This window comes from Emys orbicularis, chromosome 5 (genome assembly GCF_028017835.1).
Source record: "Emys orbicularis isolate rEmyOrb1 chromosome 5, rEmyOrb1.hap1, whole genome shotgun sequence".
Lineage (NCBI taxonomy): Eukaryota > Metazoa > Chordata > Testudines > Emydidae > Emys > Emys orbicularis.
In genome coordinates, this window is record NC_088687.1 from 52,623,326 (window position 1) to 52,629,325 (window position 6,000).

Sequence of the window (6,000 nt, forward strand, 5' to 3'; positions counted from 1 at the left end):
ACAGCAGCTGAGCCTCATCTTTTCTCCATTTTCCCTGATCTCAGTAAATTGGGCCTTTTATTTAAACTGCAGAAATCCTAATATGTACATTTTTGAGCCCTTTGAGACTTCCACACAGCTGTTTTACATCTGGTTTAAGGAGCAGGAGACACTCCGACACACATTAATCACTCTTGGTGTAAATAAGTTTTGCCTAAACCCTTTTAGTGCCCAGGGCATTCTGAACTACGGTTCATCTGTGTCCTCATGTTTATAAGTCTGTTTAGCTGCACAAATAGTGTTATGGAATCCACTTTCTCTTCTTCCCTTTGAGAGCTGTGCTGAACTGTGGTATATGTGAACCTTTACAGTTTTGAGTCACTTGACTTTGGTTTTGATGAATTTCAAATTGTTTATTCAGTCCCAAAGTACAGGGTTTTTTTTCCACCCACATTCACATCAGACCTCTGTAAAACATTTGCATGGAATTGACATTAAACCATAAATCAGCTCAAGTTTGTTCATAAGGTTTGTCCTGAAATTTCGATTTGAAACAAAATCCCCAGACAGGCCAATTTGAATTAATTGTAACAAGTTTTCCATAGTTTTAATCCTTACTTCTCTTTCTCCTATCTATTGGACTCAGGCATAGTAGAGATGAAGGGACTCTGAGGGAGGCAGCTTGCTGCAGCTCCTGATTCTCAGTTGCCTGACCCCTCCATAAATTAAATCTATATGCTCCACGTGGGGATGCCGTCCCATGGTCATTCAGTGACATAACCCCACCCCACTCCTGGCACTGCTGGAGGTTCTAGCACAGGAGGCAGCAGAGCCATTTCTCCCAGGTTTGCACCAATTTTTCTATGTGGGAATTTTCCAGTGTTGCCCTCTAGCTGCTTTAGTTTCATGTTGTGCCACAAGTGCAAAATTAACATGCTGAACTGGAAAATCCAGCCGATAAATCTTATTTTCTAAATATCTCCACATAACTTTATATTTGGAGATGCTTTGTTTTATTTTCCATTTCTCAGTATGGGCTCAACCCTAGAGGTTCTGATTGCTTCCTATGAGATGCTCCCAAACCCCACTGAGTTCATCATGACCATGGAGTATCATTGGTTGTTGTGTCACATTTCAGGAAGGAGGATTCTGACTAGATGGGTCTGACTTTCTCAAATTTAGATCTGAATTCAGATCCAAACTTCCACTAAGGTAAGGGTTGTTTAGATCCAGGGATTTGTTCAGTGCTGTCTCTATTAGATCCTAAACTTGTGAAGTGCAGCCCATGTGTGATCCAGTAGCGTAGCTGGGGGGGGGGCAGGGGAAGCAGCCACTCCCCCACTGAGCACATATCCAAAAGTGGCACCTTAGGCGCCAACTCGTGGGTGCTCCAAAATGTGGTGGGTGGGTGCAGAGCACCCACCGGCAGCTCCCCGCCCCACCCTCCAGCCCCAGCTCACCTCTGCTCCGCCTCCTCCCCTGAAGGTGCCGCCCCGCTCTGCTTCTCCGCCCTCCCCCCCCCCGCTTCCCACGAATCAGCTGTTCGCGCGGGAAGCCTGGGGTGGAGAAGCAAGAGGCGGTGCGCTCAGGCCCAGGAAGGCAGAGGCGGAGCAGAGGTGAGCTGGGGCGGGGAGCGCAGGGCTGGCTCTAACTTTTTTTGCCGCCACCCCAAGCAAAAAAAAAAGTGAGGGGGCACGTCTGGAGGAGCGAGGCGCGAGGAGGGGGCGGTGCGGCCGGAAGAGCCATGGGGGCAGCATGGCTCGGCTGGAGGAGCCATGGGGGGGCGGCGCAGCCGGAGGAGCGAGGGGGGGCGCGCAGCATAGCCGCAGTGCGGCCGGAGGAGCCATGGGGAGGGGGGTGCGGCACGGCACGTCCGGAGAAGCCAAGGGGGAGGCAGCGCAGCCGGAGGAGCGAGGGGGGGCACAGCATGGCCACAGCGTGGCCAGAAGAGTCAAGGGGGGGGGCGCGGCGCGGCCAGAGGAGCCAAGGGGGAGGCGGCGTGGCTGGAGGAGCGAGGGGGGATGCGCGCAGTGTGGCCGGAGGAGCCAAGGGGGGGGCGTGGCTGGAGGAGCGAGGGGGGCCACAGCATGGCTGGAGGAGCCAAGGGGGGGGGCCACGGCGCAGCTGGAGGAGCCGGGGGGGGCACGGCCGGAGGAGCCGGGGAGGAGAGGGGGGCCCGGCGCAGCTAGAGGAGCTGGAGGGGGCACGGCGGGAGGAGGAGCCAAGGGTGTGTGTGGCATGGCCGGAGGAGGAGCCAAGGGGGGCGCCTTTTTTTATGTGTTTGCTCCCCCTGCTCTTAGAACCTGGCTACGCCACTGGTGTGATCTCACCAGAGCTATGCACAGTGTCATCCTAGTGCTCTGCTTTACTAATTGCTGCCAGTTATAGCACCGATGGCTTTAATTTTCTGTTCCCTATCACTCTGACCTTTTTCTTGATTGGTGTTTGGGATCAGATTTATTTAAGTTTGGACAACACCAAATTTTGTAATATTAATGCATCATTGTTTTCCACTTAAGCTTAGGACATGAGTAAACTGCAGTCAAACTTCCTGGCTTGTGAAATATTTAGTAGCTAAACTAAGGAAAAATAATATATACAAAATAAACTGTCTCTTTCCTTGGAAAACTTTTCTCACTGATCTGTACAGCAATCACAAATATTTGCAAAGGTAAACATGAAAACAAATGAAAGACTTGGGGAAGATATAAAAAGAACAAATTTGTCAGTTTAAAGCCCTGCATCAAACATCATGCTGTTAGCTGTCTGCATCATGCTTCAAATTTAAAGCAAGGGAACAAAACATTCAGAATATACAGATAGTAAAGAACAAAATAGACTATAAATGGAAGACAGCTGGAGACAGCAGTTCTGAAGCTATAATCTTCCTTGAGTATATCTAAAACAGAGTACTCATTTCTCCTCCTTGACACTAACAAAGAGCAACAGTGATTCCCTGAAAATGCAGAACTTGTTTTGAACTTCTGTATGAAGAATTTATTTCTTAGAGACTATGTGAGAAAGCATTGTGCATTAAGAACCCAGTAGCTAGCTGCACTTATTGTTAGAAGACTGGTAGTAAACAAAAGCATATCTGCCTCTGGGAACAAAAGTGAGGGTTTACTACCTGTTTATAACAAGAGTAATTAGTTAGGAGCTGTCATCAAAGCACAGCAGTCTTGACAAGATTATAGAAATAGCAAAATTATAATTCAGTTTCAGCATGTGTTTGCCTATAGCAAACCTGATTCTGATATCCTTTACAATCACTGTGATTTGAGTAGCATTACTCCTGGTTTATACCAAAATAAATGGATTCAGAGTCCTCGCCTGTGAATTTGAAAATCCAGCAATGTTGGTGGAAATTAGTTGAAAATAGGAACAGTGAGACGTCCCCTCCCCCAACCTTGGAATCTCAAGATTGCCAAGTACACTTACTGTGGTTCAGCATCATTTGAAAATAAAAAGGGTTGTGGAAACCCAGGCCTAAGTCACAGCCGGCAGCAGCAGGAGGGATATTGGCTGAATACAGAAGAGCAGATTCCATTCCCATAGATATGAAAATAGAAAGCAAACATGAAACTGTGGGTATGCAGATGATATAAGGCAATTCAGCTAAAAGAATAGGAGACCCTTATTTTTTAATGTGTGCAAAGAATATATCTATCAGGACGTTCTCTTACATCATCCTCTTGGTTTTTGTTCTCTAGATAATACCTTGTGCTGTATTAGTTACTAAACACTTGTACAAATGTGGTTTGTGTTTTTTGTTGTATCCTTTCATCCATGTGGTGTTACACATTTTCAAAAGAATAGGCACAGGCAGTTCTCTATCTTTGGTTGCTAGAAAATCCTGAATAATCAGTCTCAGGTGAAAGAAAGGTAAAGATATTAGAAACACTACTTGTTTATGATATTGCTGCTACAACCTTTAAGGATGAGAGGATACAACCCTGTGTATACAGGACATAACCTTTAGGGTTAGATCCTTGACCTCTCCAGCAGTGCAAAGCAGCCCTAAATCTAGATTAACTTGTCCTTTGAGGATTCCCTCTGTGGTATGGAATCCTCAGGTATCATAGCAGTTCCTATGCGACCCCACTTCTGACTTACATGTGCAGGTGTGTGCTCAGTGAAATGCAGATGTGGATCTCGCATGCCTGTACTCCGTTGATTCCCCATTTTGATATGGTGGGAAGCCACCATAAGTTAAAGTAGCTTTTGAGCTGTTCTGATTTACATTAGATGTCTGATCCAGCAGTTTGGCCTCAGGATCCACAGCTGCAAAAATGACACAAACACCACCTTTGCTCCCTTTCTCCAATCTTGCCCCAAGCACAGCTCAGCCAGCCTGGAGAATCTTGCCATTGGAGTTCTTCAGAACAGTGGCATGTAATCCAAAACAAAACAGCACCTGCTTTCATTTTCACTATTATAATATATCCATACTTATATCTAAGTCCATAATGTATGCAAGTCAATATCCACAAACATATAGCTGCAGAAATTCTTCTAACTACTGGGTGATTTTCAGATCCATTGAATTCAAATACCTGCTTTGTTTTTAACCAATAATTGCAATCTAGACCCACATATGCAATGTAGTTTACTGTGTGTGGGGTGGGGGGGGGACTTTGTACAAGTGAACATTCATGTATGCACAGTTACTCATTATGTGAGTTCAAATATGACTTTATACACAATGGTTTCTCTCAGATTTTGAAGGTGTAATTTAGACAGATTTGAAACTTTTGTCCCAGATCAATTGCTGTATAGATATGCCACAACATAGCCACTAAGCCACAGATGGAGGTGTAATGGAAGGTAGGTTTGTGTCTGATATTTTTGGTTTCACTGATACACAATCCACATAGCACAAAGTGCTGCAGACTCTATTTTCTTTTACAATCTAAGCACTTAGGTCATAGCATGATTAGACAGCTCCACATCTGAAGAGGCTCAACTCTATTAGGTTTTTTACCTTACCTACAAGCTAGAACAGTGGTTCTCAAACTTTTGTACTGGTGACCCCTTTCATATAGCAAGCCTCCGGGTGTGACCCCTCCTTATAAGTTAAAAACACATTTTTATATTTTTAACATCATTATAAATGATGGAGGCAAAGCAGGGTTTGGGGTGGAGGCTGACAGCTCACGACCCCCCATCTAATAACCTTGCGACCCCCTGAGGGGTCCCGACCCCCAGTTTGAGAACCCCTGAGCTAGAATAACTATTTCCTGAACTCAGTGGTGGATAGTGAGCAAAATAATTGATGGAAATTTTCTCCCTCCCTCCACCCCCGCCCCATGATTGCAAAGCTTGTGTGCTGACCAAGGGTCCTCAAGAGTTAAAACAACCACCAATGATCTCATTCAGCTTACACCACAAAGCATAGCAGCTGCAAAAAGTTACAACTCTGATAAATTCTACAGAATGCTTTCCTGTCACTATCTGCTCAAATACTGACATGTTCTTTTAGTTTGTCCTTCATTTTGTATAGTAGCTATTCAAATCCTGTAGTTGTTACTATGTCTCACTCTGTCACCACTTGTAGGTTCTCTTCTCCTTTCCAGTTTGGGGACTGTGATGCTCTATACCTCGGGGGAACACTCTACACCCACATGTTCATCTTTATAAAATGATTGTGTGGTATCCAATGCAAAGTTTGTCATGTTGGGTGTCTTTGGAAGGTTCATGATGCACTGAGCATTGTTGTTACAGTAATGTTATAGTAATGTTATAGGTTATAATTTCATGTATATAGTTATGAGGCTGAAAATGTATCCTCATGGCTTAAAATAAGCCCAGGCAAAAACTCTCCAAGAGGGTTCACACCTCATCACAACAGGTATGGGACAAACCCAGCCCAGCCTCACAGGAACAAAAGACGCTGGCCTAGGCAGCAACAAAATAATCTGTTAGATTCTCGAGTGAGTCACCCCCCTTCCTTTGGTCAGTTTGGAACTGCAATGAGGTAATGCTCACCTGCCTCTGAAAGGCAGGGGAACAAAGCCAAGAGGG